Source organism: Beta vulgaris, chromosome 2 (genome assembly GCF_026745355.1).
Source record: "Beta vulgaris subsp. vulgaris cultivar EL10 chromosome 2, EL10.2, whole genome shotgun sequence".
Taxonomy (NCBI): domain Eukaryota; kingdom Viridiplantae; phylum Streptophyta; class Magnoliopsida; order Caryophyllales; family Amaranthaceae; genus Beta; species Beta vulgaris.
Genome location: NC_079203.1, coordinates 18,570,408 through 18,586,291, shown reverse-complemented (window position 1 = coordinate 18,586,291; position 15,884 = coordinate 18,570,408). Strand labels below are relative to the sequence as shown.

Genomic DNA, 15,884 nt, shown 5'->3' with positions numbered 1-15,884 from the left:
ACCCTTTTTCAGTTTGTTTGATTTGTAGTCCAAGAAAGAAATTTAACTCACCCATCATACTCATTTCAAATTCATACTCATGAGACTTGAGAATTCTTTGCACAATGTTTCATTAGTAGCTCCGAATATGATGTCATCAACATAGATTTGAACAAGCAAAATTTCAGCTCCTTTAGATTTTAGGAACAAGGTTTTATCAACCTTTCCTCTTTTAAAATTGTTTTCTAAAAGGAACTTTGATAATCTCTCATACCATGATCTAGGTGCTTGTTTTAACCCATAAAGAGCTTTATCAAGCTTGTAGACATGATTTGGGAGATTATTATTTTCAAAAGGGGGTTGTTCAACATATACATCTTCGTTTAGATAGCCATTTAAAAATGCACACTTAACATCCATTTGATATAATTTAAATCCCATGTAAGCAGCAAATGCAATTAAAATTCTAATGGCTTCTAATCTAGCTACAGGAGCAAAGGTTTCTTCATAATCATTCCTTCTTGTTGATTATAACCTTTTCTACAAGTCTAGCTTTGTTCTTACAATGGTTCCATATTCATCTAGTTTGTTTCTAAACACCCATTTTAAGCCAATTACTTTTTGTTGTTTAGATGAGGGAACTAGATGCCATACCTTGTTTCTTTCAAACTCATTTAATTCAGCTTGCATTGCAGTAATCCAATCAGAGTCAGTTAAGGCTTCTTCATGATTTCTTGGTTCCATCATTGATAGGAACGCATGAAATGCACAAAAGTTCCTTAACTGAGATCTAGTTTGCGTACCTTTGGATATGTCGCTGATTATGAGTTCCATGGATGTGACTTTTGTTGTCTCCAAGGTTTTGGTTGAAACTCTCTTATAGGAACATGTTGTTCCTCATGAGTTCCTTGAGTAGATGAGGAACTCTGTCAGTTGTTCCTCTGTTAGCCTCGGTGGACTCAGTTCCTTCATTTTGAGGAACAGGAACATCTTCTCCTCCTTGAGGAACAGGAACATCATTGATGTCATTATTTTCAAATTCCTCGTTCCTTTCCTCTTTCACTTCTTCTTCTTCTTGTGAATCTGCTTCCTTTACATGGTTGTCTAACCCAATCTCATAGTCATCAACCTGTATGCTTGGATTATTTTGTCAAATTCATCAAAGATTACGTGAATGCTTTCTTCAACACACATAGTTCACTTGTCATATACTCTATAAGCTTTACTATGTGAAGAGTATCCTAAAACACTAGTGGAAAAATGAAGAAGGGTTGCGCTAAAAAAGGCATGTAGGGCTGCGCTTTTTGACAGCGGCCCTTTCAGTAGCAGCCCTTCACTTTTTAAGTAGGGCTGCGCTAGAAAAGCGCAGCCCTTAAGCTAGAAGGGTTGCGCTAGTTAGGAAAAAGCGCAGCCCTTCTAGCCCAGAAGGGCTGCGCTAGTTAGGAAAAAGCGCAGCCCTTCTGGCTAGAAGGGCTGCGCTTTTTCATAACTAGCGCAGCCCTTCCTACCAAAAAAAAATAAAAAAAAAAAAAATTTTTTTGACATTTTTTTACTCATAATCTCACATTTTCTGAAATTAAACAGAAGAGAAGAGAAATGAAACGAAACGAAAATACTAAACCCAAAACAATAAAAAGAATGAAACGAAAATGAAAAAAAGGAACAAAACTAATATACAAAGAGAAGTATACAATAAGTATACAAGAAGTATACAAGAACATTAATCAAAACAAAGATGAAACTACAAGAAATTATATACAAAGAGAAGTATACAAGAACATTAATCAAAATAAACAAAAAGAAGTATACAAGAATAACATTAATCAAAATAAACAAAGAGAAGTATACAAGAACATTAATCAAAACAAAGAGAAGTATATAAGAAAATTAATCAAAATATATAAAGAAAGAGAAGTATACAAGAACATTATAGATCTGAAAATACAAGAACTACAACCTAATAATGTTTAAATACATAAAACAAAACCCAAATACATAATTTAAGGGAAAAAAAAAATTTCGGAAAAACTTAAAATGGCTATTTGGAGGCTTAAACGAACTCGGATGGCTTAAAAAGCCTAAACATCACAGCATAGCGGTGAGTTTGACTCGTTCGCCCGTCGTTCCGCTTCCGAAAGGTATCACAATAGGCAATCGGACTCCGTCGCCATGTTTAGTGCAAATCATTTCAAGGTTTTTGTCGCAAATGTTTATGGGAGTTTTGAGATAGAAGAGAGGATGAGAGAGAAGAGAGGATGAGAGAGAAGGAGGAAAGGAATAATGAGGGACGTGAGAGAGGAGAGAGAATGAGGGATAATATATTTGACGAATCCCCGCTCAATATTTCAAAGCCCGCGATTTTGTTTTGGAGCTTTCACCATACTCAGTATCAAGGTGAAGCTCATGAGTCAGAAGTGACCCTGCCAACTGTTCTAAGCTGAACTTAGTGAAGTCTTTTGTTTCTTGAAGAGAGGTGACTTTAGCCATCCATCTGTCCTTAGGAAGACTCCTAAGAACCTTTCGAACCTGTTCCTCAGATGAAATAAACTTTTCAAGAGAAGTCAACTCATTAATAATGTTAGTAAAACGAGTAAACATGTCTCGGATGCTTTCTTTAGATTTCATGCAGAACAATTCATATTGATTCATAAGTAAATCAATTTTCGATCTTTTAACTTCATTAGTTCCTTCATGGGTTACTTCTAGTAAATCTCATATTTGCTTTGCGGATTTGCATCCCATGATCCTATTATGTTCATGGGGTCCAAGTCCACAATGCACCAGTTTAATAACCATGGCATTTACTTCCATTTTTTCAAAATCAGATTTGTCATAATCAGAGAGGGGTTTTAGAGTTACCTCATTTTTGTCATTTGTAGTTGTGACTTCGAAATCACCAACTTCAATGACTCTCTATACCTGATAGTTTTCAGCTTTGATGAATATCTCCATGCGGTTCTTCTAATAGTTGTAATACTTCCCATTGAACATAGTAGGCCTTTGAGTGGAATAACCTTCTTCAAGTTTCTCGGTAGTATTCATTGTTCCTTGGATCTTTTTCTCAATAGGGTTTCCTATCTTACGTGCATTCTAGCTCTGATACCAATTGTTATTTTCCTAGGAACACTACAAGAGGGGGGGTGAATTGTAGGTGTAGAAATAAACGTAACTTTTTGCGGAAATTAAACTTAAACGAATAAACAAGCTAAGGAACACAAGGGATTTTTACGAGGAAAAACTTCTTGGGCCCAACAAGAAGAAACAACCTCGACCACTAGGGATTTTAAACTCAACTCTTTCACTAATTAGGCCAAACAACTTTGTTACAACCTAATTCTAACTCGAGCCACACCTTGAGTTCCTAAACTCAAGTTCCTGAGCCACTGTTCCCTTAACAGCAGTTCCTCTCAACTTCACTCGAAGTTTTCTCACTCATACAAGCTTCACTCAAAGCCTTTCTCTTACAGAACTTCACTCAAAGTTCCCTTACCCCAAAAACCAAAATACAATTGATCGAAATAAGCTTAGTGGAATTAGAGTAAGAAAGCAAAGAACAAATGGCTATTATGAGAGAATGAAGGCACTGACACTTAATTAGTTAAAGTCACTTAATTACTTAGTCAGACACACTTTGGAACTAATTTAGACTTCAATATTTATAGTGATAATCACAAAGAACGTGGGAGTAAAATTCGATTACATGTTAAGTCCATTAACCCATGATGTTCCTTCCCCTAAGGAACACGTTTCTCATCATGTCCCATGATCCCATGATCTCAATATGAACGTGGATATTTTTAGCCACAACTCCTAAGTAATAGGAGTTCCTTGAGCTTTATCCGAAAATCAGTTAGTTATAAAAACAGCTTTTATTATTAAAACTGAATTTTTAATCTTTAAGAAAATAATATCTTTTAAACAAATTCTTTATAAAACCGGATAATTATTTTCTATATATTTTTCCGAAAAACAAAATCTTTTCCTAAAACAGATTTTCTTTTTAAAACTGATTTTATCATTTAAACTGATTTGAAATTAGATAAAACTAATTTCCTATAATTTAGGCATGACTTACTCAATTGCATAATTGTACTGTTATACTTTTGCACGCCTAAGTCTAGTTCCTTTTATAATCCAAGTTCCTTCAACAGATTCGTTTAGTGCCACTTAGTTTGTTCCTTAGAAAGGAACAAACTCTCATTCTCAAATAAAACTGCCACTGTTCCTTACCATTCTTACTTTGTTCCTTTACACTGGAACTAGAAAATAAAACGCCTAGCTTTTATTCTTCTTGATCCAATGCTTGCTCCAGTATCAACTTATAGAAAACTTCTTTACTTAGCCTTTTGAAATCATCTCTTGACTTCTTCTTTGACTTCGTATTCTCCCAGTTCCATTCATTGATACCTTAAACATCATACACTTAAATAACTCATTAGTTCACTACTTTGTTTGCATCTTTGTTTCCTTGTCATCATCAAAACTAGGGTTCAACAGTATGAGAGAGAAACTGAAAAGGTGGAGATAGAAACAAAATAATGGGTTAAAATATTAAAACGTGAATGACATAGGTGGAAAAGGAGGAGAAAGTAGATATGATATGTTACCAAAAATAGAAAAAACAACAGTGCGTAGATTAAAAATAAACAAATTAAAAAAAAGTATGTAGATTAAAAAGAAAATAAGGAGGGATTATAAAATTATCAAACCCGTGTGATCAAAGGGAGAATAGTATGTGTGTGGTTTAAACCTGATGTTGTATTCCTTTGTTCCAAAATAATATAAACATTTAGTTGGGCAAGTATTTTAAGTATCTAAGTTGTGCAATTATTAAATGTTATTCTCTTAAAAGGTATATGCTTTTTTCAACTGAATTAATAGAAATTCAATTCATACAAATTTATTCTAGTTAAATTTTTTTTTTTTTCACAGTTTTAATTCAGTTCAGTTTAGACAATATAAAATTTAGTTAAGCAATACGAAAGAACATAATCTTAGTGGGGTACTTTTTATTGAAGGAGAGAGAAAGTTCAATATTTTTATGGAAAGAGATCAGATAAAAGAAAAAGACATGTCTGTAATTTACTTTTGTGATAAAAGTGGATCCATGCTAAAAAAAATACCCCATTATTTTGAGACTAGTTTTTTGACCCGTGCAAAATGCACGGGAAGTATTTTTGTTTTATAAATATAAGATACTTATGTGTATACATTATTATTTGGTTTAGAAGTATTTTACATGAAGATGTTATTCTTGATTTAAAGTTTAATATTTTCAGTAGTGTATGTGAATTGAATCGACTTACTATTGCCATTGAACATTTAAAGACAACAAATTTGCATGAGAGAATAGTGTTCTTGTTAGTTCAACGTAGTAAAATATAGGTTTTTCGGGATTGAATCTTTAAATCTATATAATATAAGAAAAGAATGATTGGCTACTATGTAATAAGTAGTTTATAATACCGTAAAGCAGAACAAACGTTTACTAAAGAATATGATTTATTGGAAAATAAACATATAATAAAATTAAAAGTGAGTAGCTTACATCAATAATCAAATTAAATCATAAGTTCTGGAACACTTCCTTATAAACAACATTACTCGTGGTATTTGATCCTCCGTGTTCTTTGTTACAAATTAAGATCTTGAGGCCTTGTTTGTTTGTTACTCTAGAAATGGCAACATAGAACTGACCATGACTAAAAACCGGTCTAGGAAGATACAAACCTACCTGCGATAGTGATTGACCCTGACTTTTGTTTATAGTCATAGCAAAACAAACGACCAAAGGAACTGCCTTCTTTGAAACTTAAATAGAAATCTCGTTGCATCAGATGGAGTCAAAGTCATGCGAGGAATAAATACCTTATCCCCCACGTTACTTCCAGAAATGACTACAGCTTCAATAACACGATTCCCAAGATGCTTAATCACCAGCCTCGTACCGTTGCACAACCCAGATGTCTGGTCAATATTTCGTAACAACATAACAGGTGCACCTACCTTTAATCTTAAATGGTGATTAGATAGGCCTGAACATCTAATGGTATTTAGAAATTCAGTTGAGTAAATTTCACTCGCTCCTAAATTGCCTTCAACATTGCTTATCGCATCTGAGCTGAGATACAATTTCTCCTCTCCCGGTAAATGGATAGTACGTAATCATTCACCATCTCAACTATCTCATATGTTGGGGCTAAAATAGCCCTTTCTTGAAAATATTTTGGCTCCCACAAGTGATCCTTTAAGAGAGGATATGTGCTTTCCACAATTGCCGCTATAGAATCAGATTCCCCTTCTATGAGTATATCATTTGACACCTTAATTTCGGCCTCGCCTTCGTTTGGACCTCCTGCATTTCCATCTCCAACACTAAGTATCCATTCTGAAAATTCTTTCACCTCCTTCAAACTTGTTTCAGAAGATCCATTTTGTAGACGCATATTTCTCGTCAATTTCAACACCTTACATGAATTCCATAGATAAGAAGAACTTAAGGCTGAAAACACGATATCTCGTCTACTTCCTTTAGGGATTACAGGCAATATCTGCCTAAAATCACCACCGAAAACGACAACCAAACCACCAAATGGTTTGTACTTATTAGAAGGATCCACATACTGCATGTTGTCTTTTAAACTTCTATCAAGTGCTTCGAAGCAATACTTGTGCATCATTGGCGCTTCATCCCGAATAATTAGCTTTGTTTTCATGAGTAGCGCAGCCAAGTCTGAACCGAGTTTGATGCCAACACATGTTGAGTTTTCACTCACATTTTACGGTATTCCAAATCTTGAATGAGCAGTTCTTCCTCTTGGAAGAAGGAGTGAGGCAATACCACTCGAGGCCACTGGCAAAACGTTTCTCCTTTACTCCTTATGGCAGCACAAAGAGTTTTCCAAACATAAGTTTTCCCCGTACCTCCATAACCATAAACAAAGAATACACGACCTTGTCCTCGTGAAACAGCCATCATTATTTCATCATATACACTCCTTTGCTCGCAAGTTAAGCACGATGAAAGTTCTTCATGCTCTTTTCTCAAAGCTTCTTTATCATAAGACAGTTCGTCGAATATGAGCTTGTTTTGACCCTCGGATGTGATTAACTCATCAGGGAAATGCATAACACTAAATTTACGAAGGGTGCTCCCGTTACTTTGTAGTCTTGCTTCAATATCAGCCAAAGCATACATTTGTAGTTGCTCATCAGTTAGATTAAGATCTACAGCACATGATCCAAGTTCATATAAGTTTCCTCAAATATTATTTATACAAAGGTCTTGATTAGTCATGATAGACGTTAGTGGTATACATTTCAGACTAAATAAAGATAAAGTGTCTTATAGATGAAAACACCTTGATTTTGCATAATGGTTCGTTGTCTGTGGAGGATGTCATCTGATAGTAGATGCCAAGTCTTATGCCAATCATCTTCTGGTTTTGATAAACTACCAGATAATAGTAGCATGCAGAATATGTTTCTAAGATACCAACCTGACTTTCTAAAACTTGCTTCAGTTATAGCATCAACATACTCCTTGTCATCGTCTAATAACCCTCTTGCATAGCAAGCTTCTTTAAAAGAATCATAAAGAACACCATCAACTGTCCTTATATCCTCGTAACATGTAGCACCTTTTACAAAATTCAGCAAGGTTCTCAAATAATACTTTTCACCAGCGCCAGGCATAACATGATAAATCCTACCAATTGCAAAACCTCTTCTACGTGGCATCCACTCTCTTTTATCTTTTTTCCACACGAATTTGGTTGGGAATTCCATATAGCTTAATTCTCTAGCTTCATCATATGTCTTATTGCATTCCATCCAGGATAAGAACTTTGTCCTCTCAATATTTGGCCTTTCAAGGACGGATTCAACATGCGAGTCATCAGAAAACATAACCATTTGTTCACCGGGTAGATGAAAACTTAATCTTTCAACAGGAGGTGTTCTATAATGAGTGTTAAACCCAAAAATCCTCCAAACAGCCTTGCAAGGAGAAATATACCTACAATCATAATACATCTTGATCTCATCAATTTTTTCAGGATCGTCGGGATTTTGTTGATTGTGATAAGCTGCTGCAGTAACCCTGTCATACCCCTTGTTGATATATTTGAATAAATACTTGATTGATCTTGACTAGTTGCACCATTCTACATTAATGTGTGCACGATACTTAAGAAGCAAATATGGGTTGTATGGAACCACAAATCGGTTATCTAGATGAACATCATTTTTATCAACCTTCGCTCCAGTATCTCTTCTTCTATAAATTGGGTACCCTTCTTCGTCAATCTTTGTCATCTCATTAAACTTTTTTGGAAAATGTTTGGAGGATTTTTTATCCACCATACACGGTGCATTCGTGTTAGCATTACCACATGGACCATGTATCATCAACTCAGTCACTACTTCGTATAGTTTTGGATTCTCTTTTTTGTCTGGCAACTCAGCACATATTATCTTGTCGATGTCCTCTGTGTTAGGAAATTTATCATCACGATGAAGGAACAGGAGTATATGTGCATGAGGAAGACCGCGTTTTTGAAATTCGATGGTATACACTACTGTAAACATTATGTAAAATTTAACAATAGGTTGAACTCATATATTAGAAAAGCAAACACATATAACTTTATACATAGAAATGATACGTTAAATTTGAAACATCACGAATATCAATGAACTAATATATGCTTACCAGCTCTTACTCTTCCAAAAATCTTTCGCTCTTTCAAATCATTCACCAGCTTGTCAAGTTTGATCTTAAAAACACGACAAACAATATCTGGTCTATCTTCAGGCCTTAGACCCTTCTTTTTCACAAATCTTGTGATCTCAGGCCATTTAGGATTGCATGTAAATGTTATAAATAAATCTGGATAGCCATACCACCTACAAATTGCCATTGCATCTTGATAATTTTCTCTCATGTAGCTATGACCTCCGGTGAATGAGGCTGGTAAAACTACACGATTACCAGTAGATACGCCATCAGTGTCTCCTCTGTCAATCGCATTCTTCAAATTCTTGACATTATCAGCTCTCAATGCTTGTTGATTATTTCTAATGAAAGACAATCTTTCTGCTTCCATCATTGTGCAACCATCAACTAAAAATTGTTGATAAAGCCTTCTAGAAAGTAAAATCGTTGAAAATTCAATGCGACGATCTTGAATCCGATAAGCAAAGAACTCTCTCATGGTAAGCCTATCCCTTTTCTTAGATGCAGTATCCGAAGGAGACTTATCTCTATGCATAACATCTACCCTGTAACCATCTTCACCATACGGAAATAACAAAGGGTACTGCATTGGAAGGTAGGATGGATGAAGCTCAGATATTTGTTTTAATTTGCCATTTTGTGTTTCCACAACTATATCCCTTTTATCACCAGTATCAACATCTCCAACAATAAGTGCAGCAACTTCAGAAGCTGTTGGGAGGTTGTAAGTCCTTCCATCGGAATCCCTTCGTCCAATAAGTTTCAACCGGACATTCCTGCATGTACTTGAACAAAAGCGATCCCTTGCCATCCTAAAAATTTTTGCAAGAGCATTATATTCGTCCACCATAGTTTGAATCTCTGATATAACTTGGTCTTCAAATTTATTTGGGTTTGCAGCACTACACATGATATATGGTTTGACAAAAAAATTAGTTTAGATGCATAATAGATTTGTAATTCATCCGAATGCAAATAAAACAAAAAAACAAATATGCTTATTACCAAGCAGCCTTTTTTCTATTGACAATCTCATCATCGGTGTCATAGATGTATAGCTGAGAAAATTTTGGACAATGTCCTTCGTTGGGTAATAAACTCCCAATCAAATGATGATTTTGTCCACCTATTTTGTAATTATAAGGTACACGTCCCTGGTTGATTGACGTTTGTAGTTTACCTCCCATTTATGTGAACGAAAACATCATGTTGTATGCACGAATATTCTCAAAGAAGTGATTGCTTCTCTTATGTTTCTTCTCCAATAAATTTGCCAAGAATGATGGCGGCCTTTGTAGGAGTCGGAGTTGGACCTTCCCTTGCATACAACACAATGAGAATTTGGGCTTGCTTTTTTTGCTTTGTTTATTTGATCGTTCATCGAACCACATCTGTGCTCCACAAAACTCACATTCTGAGGTGGGATCACCAATATCCCAATACCCTTCAAAATTTGAAAGAACTATTTATGTTTATTCGTCCCTTTTTTATATCTCATATTACATTACTAATGAGTACATACAAAAAATTTAAAAGTAGAATTTCAACCTTTGGATATTTACAACTACCATATACGCAGCCTAAAATCTTGCTTATGAGAATCAAAAAAAATTTAGTTGAAAAACATACCAGTTAAAGTATTAACATCATATTCTGCGACACTCTCTTCATCATGATCATGATGTGGATCTTGTGCATTATTCATGCCATTGCAATTAGTCGCAGACTATATACAACTAACTTGGCCTATCATAACACATATGAGGACGTAATTAATTACACTAAAATTTTGCTTATATTAAATATTTTTTATATTAAAATATTATTACTGAATTTTATCTAGCAATTAGAGAATACCAATATCAATGTTCCGTGCAACTGATGTTAGTACTCTAGTACTTCGAATAACACGTTTTTTGGAGTTGTACTTCGCACTCATGTGGCAGAAGTTTACCGAGTCACCTGGAGTATTTGAGGTGCTTGTAATAGAATTACTTATATTTTGTGGTATTAACATTTAATGTATGAAAATAGACGTATTTTTTTAAAGAAAATATATTGCAATCTATATACTACATGTTGTTGCAGTATATATTAAGCATATGCTTTAAAACTTACTTCCTCCAATAGCCATTTCTGGCATTATTAATCTTCTCTTCAGCCTTGCAATTCTAAACACAACATATTTATCTAACAAATAAATGATGTAACAACTTTGTCAATACTGAAAAACATATATGGGTTATCATAGTAAAAAAAAAATGATACAAACTCCATTGTTATCTTACAATAAGAGATAAAGTAATTTAAACATAAGTGATTACCATTTGATAGAGCACTTTCATTAGTTTCGTGCGAATTGCACAAACTCTCATTTTGTTGATGCATTTGTGAATGATTTGATCTTCTTGCTCGTTTCTCAGTCATAATGATCTTTCTTTTATGTCTGGCAAGTCTCATTAATGTTTGTCTTGTGCAATGATCACTTAATGTCCCTAAAGTTTATTTCAGATAAATGATTATTTACATTCATTTTCTTATTCAAATATGAATCTACTTATAAATTAGAAAAAAGTTTAGATGACTGTATTACCACTTGAAATACAACTTAGTGGAGTTTGAGGAGAGCTGAGATGATGCATATAACTATGTTGAGCGTTGCTTGAGCTCTGACCACATAAACTTTTTCTTTCAGCCTTATTTATTGATCCTGATTGTCCTAATAACATCACATAAAAATATTTCTTCAAAGTATAAATTACAAAAAATATATATAATATACTCGTGTATCCTTTTTTAAATAAAAATGAATATGATTTTAAATAAGAAAAAAGACTTAGATGATTCCATTACCGCTTGAAATACCGTTGAGTGGACTTTGAGGGGAGTTGAGATGATACATGTAACCATGCACAAAGTAGTTTGAAATCTGACCACATACCCATTTTGGTTCGATTCATTGACCTTTATTGATCCTGTTTGTCCTAATAACATCGACATGAAAAATGTTTCATATATAAAACTTATGAAAGTTTATAAATGATAAAAATAATTGCAATTGCGTAAAATATTTTACTAACCATTAGATATATCACTCAAAGGACGTTGCCGAATGGAGAAGATACTTGAACCTAATGATGAAAATGTAGACAACTGATCATAATTGTTTGTACATAAAGTATAAAATAATATAAGTTATTTGGAAAATTATATATATCTCTATTATACTCTCCTCTGTATTTTTTTTTATCTTTCTCACTTAGAATCTTGACACTATATACAATTAGAGAAAATCTTTTAGATTTGTCTCAATATATAAGAAAAAAATATAGTCATGTGAGATCTTGTTTGATTCGTCTCAATGAGTACTTATAAATATTCAATTATTATAATTTTTACTAATATGTAATGAGTTATATTTAATGTATAATAAGTATGAGTCTGATGATTGTAACATAGGAAATAGGGTAAAATGATACTCCTACGAAATAGAGAAAAAATAAATATAACTTATGCTGACATTACCAATTTCTATTACTTTTATAATTATTTCAAGTTACATTTAAAGAAAGTGATAAAGTACAAAACAATTTCATGGGTATCAACTATCAACTTAAATTTCTGGCTAAGTTGGTCTTCTAACATAGTATTAAATTCAGCGTAACATAAAAAGATATCTAGAATGAAATATCATTTTACCCCCTTTATAAGGGAATATATAGCGCTAGGTACGAAAGACATGTAAATAACGTTTCTATGCAAGAACTTGTTTACCTAATCAATTGTCGACTTGGCATATGAGACTAACCATTATTTAGATTAAAAATAAGACATGCATACAACATAACTTTTGGTGTATAACACTCACCAGTGCATGCATCTCTCTTCATTGTATCTTTCTCAAACTTATTTCACTTCAACATCCACTTGGACTTCACTGCTTCACATACACTACATGACTACAACTACTGAACTACAACACTAAAATCTACATAACCGTAACGCACACTCTCTCTCCTCCCTAATAAATTTTTACTAATCCCATTTGTTATTTTCATTAGGAAACTCATACTCCATTTGACCAACCCATTTTCTATTCCTATATCTCTATCTCATTCTAAAGTTTCTTTTTATGTATTCTCAAATGAAAATGCAAAAAAAAAAAAAAAAAAATGCCAAAAATTGCTACGGTGGGAATCTGCAATTGCACAAATCAAAAAAAGTTGCCCAAGTTTCATGAATCAAGGTAAATAACAGTTGCATTTACTCGATGATTTTTTTTACTGAAATTATTTCATATTTTGTGTTCAATTGTAGAGGATGTTCAATACTCACAGTTCTAAATAAATGGGTTGAAGACTTTAAGTGTACCTTTTTTATGGTCACCCGGTTGATTTTCCTAATTGATCATTGATGATTTTCCCTTCTTCCTCGCATGCTTTTCTCTATCATCACCCATTGTACTACCGTTTTGAGAGTATTAAACTGAAAGTTTTATTTTTATCAACTCATACTCATACCATTGTACAGCTATCAACTCATGTGTAAAGATATCTATAATTATATATACGAAATACTGCGGATATCATAATTAATTAGTGGCTGCTCTGAAACTCATTACATTATACTAAAAGAAAGAAACACAACAATATCTACTAATCTTGTGTTTTCTATAATGATAATATAGATATTTTAGAAATTTAAGTTAGAAATATTATTTCATTTAATACACAAAAAATAATACTCTATTTGCATAGTAAAAAAAAGAACAAAATCTATATAAAAAAATTCTTGTGTAACTGTTAATGTGAATTATGTTATATCCAAAATTTCCGTGTATTGTGTAACTGTTATTGTGAACTATATTATTTGTTTCTTGAGTTCTTGTCTTCTCTTTCACTTTTTTTTTAAATGAAAAAAAATTATGGACTAATTATGGACTTTTTGTCTCTTTCACTTCATATTGCCTAACATATCATATCCATACACTTCATATTACTCGCCATTTTTCACCTACTAACCCAAACCCAAACACCATAAAAACACCCACTACAAACCATTTTTTTAAAAAAAAAAAATGACTTAGCATCTCATTTGAACTCAATTTTAGAACTTAAGCCCACATTTTTCATACAAAAAGAAAAGAATCATCTTCTCTTTCTTGATGGTACCACCAACCTTCTCATTTCATTCGTTTTTTCTTAACTTGGATAATCATCAATCATATTTTCAAGATTTTATTTGGTTGAGTTGATCTCTTTCTCTCTCATTTTCATCACCCCTCTATTTAGCGACCATCGATCCGGATTCCTAACCAGAAAAGCATGCGGTTCCTAACCGGCCAATGCAATTGTATGTTGTTTCATTGTTCCTCCATTGTTGTTGGCTTACTGCTCTATAGGAATAGAAAATGGGTTACTTCTTTTTCTTCATGCTACCACCAACCTTCTTGTTTGTTCATAACATAAAATGACTTATTTGTATCTCTCCTACCTCTGTTTTAACCCTCCCACCAAAATGTGCGTTGGAAAGACATCTAAGTTACTTTTAACTAATAGTTAGAGAATAGAAACTGAAATAAGCTACAACAGATTTTCTCCAATGGGTTTCAGCGAGGAAGCTACGTTAATGATTCTTAATTAACTCTAAATTTATCATATTTTATGGTTGAGTGATCATGAAACACAAAATTTGAAACAAAAGAAAAACCATAACAGTAATCTGAATTAAACTAAAACAATCTAACTTGAATGAAATTATGAGCATTATATGCATTTAGAAATTACATTCTAAATTATTCCCTTCATTTCCCCATGATATATTCATTCACACATTGTCTATTGATAATAGTTTGCAATCATCAGTGTTTTACGTCTGCGGTTACTAAACTCTATTGGAATTTACTTCATGTGCCAAACTGCCACTATTACCCCTAATCATGAATCATTCAAATGAATAGGAAGATTTGCATGCAAAAAAAAAAAAATTACATATTATGTATCAAAGTTCAATGAAGAAGCTGACATGATTGACCTCATTGCACCTTGCTTAATAACCACCATTGAAAAGCTACCTCGGAAATTATCTCATGATTTTTATTGCGGTGTGTAGATAATAATGGAAGAGGAATGCTTGACAGGAAGAGAGGAGTCTTGAAATGTGGAAGTGAATAACTCTAGAAGCTATGAACTTTCATGATCTTAGATATATAGAATTTTCATGTGATGATATAATGTTATACCATCTATTGTATATGGACAGCAACGAATCAATTTTGGCAGCCATATACATAAATAAATCTTCCAATCATGGCATTTTTTAGGATGGAATTGATTTGATTGCGGAATATCTTTGTTTCCAAAAATACCGTAATTAAAATCTCGATTAAAAGGTATAATTATTTTCAAATTTTACGGAAAATTTTCAAACATGTAGACATAAGCCAAAGGAATACTTTAACAAAAAGTTGCCACGTCAGCCAATTTAATTTGCTCATGACACCTAAGCAAATCCTTATTGCTTTATAGTATTATATAGATAGATGGAGGGAGTAAAAAATATGGAAACCCATAGTACAAAGCTAATATGATGAATGATGCAGTTCATTTTTGAAAAATAAATCGCCGTGAATTGCCATTGTTGTTTCACCAATTGTATAATAATCATAGTCACTTCCATTGAAGAGATCATAGACCACACCACCATATTTTTTCCGGCACATGCAAACAAGGAGTATTACCTAAGTTACATTTTTTTTATATATCTAACACATTAAGAAACATACAGAAATTAATAAACAATTTCCATCCTATTTTAATTATCATTTTAAATGAAAAGTTGCACAGAATATTATAGATTAATATAGAGGTTAGATTTTTTTTGTCAAGATATATAAAAATTTAAATAGTTTAATTGTCTTCAATTCACAGTTAAAAATATCTACGTATGTGTATGAAGAACAACAAATCATTTAGGGATAAATATAATTAACGTTTAATAAATGCTCTTAAAAAACAGGGCTATTACAATATCAACCTACAAAATCGTCCAAAGAAGTAACGGTTTTAGGAGCTAGAAAGGCTCCTTGAATCACACCTCCTCTTAAAGGTCCACTCAATTTATTGTTATAAGCTTTATTAACCAGCAAATGATAAGCCTAAAACTGAGG

At 33.0% G+C, this 15,884-nt stretch overlaps 1 pseudogene; it reads right to left on the bottom strand.

Annotated features, from left to right (window-relative positions):
- Positions 1–5,545: 5,545 nt before the first annotated feature.
- LOC104887211 (uncharacterized) lies at positions 5,546–9,194 on the bottom strand (annotated as a pseudogene).
- Between the last annotated feature and the right edge of the window lie 6,690 nt (positions 9,195–15,884).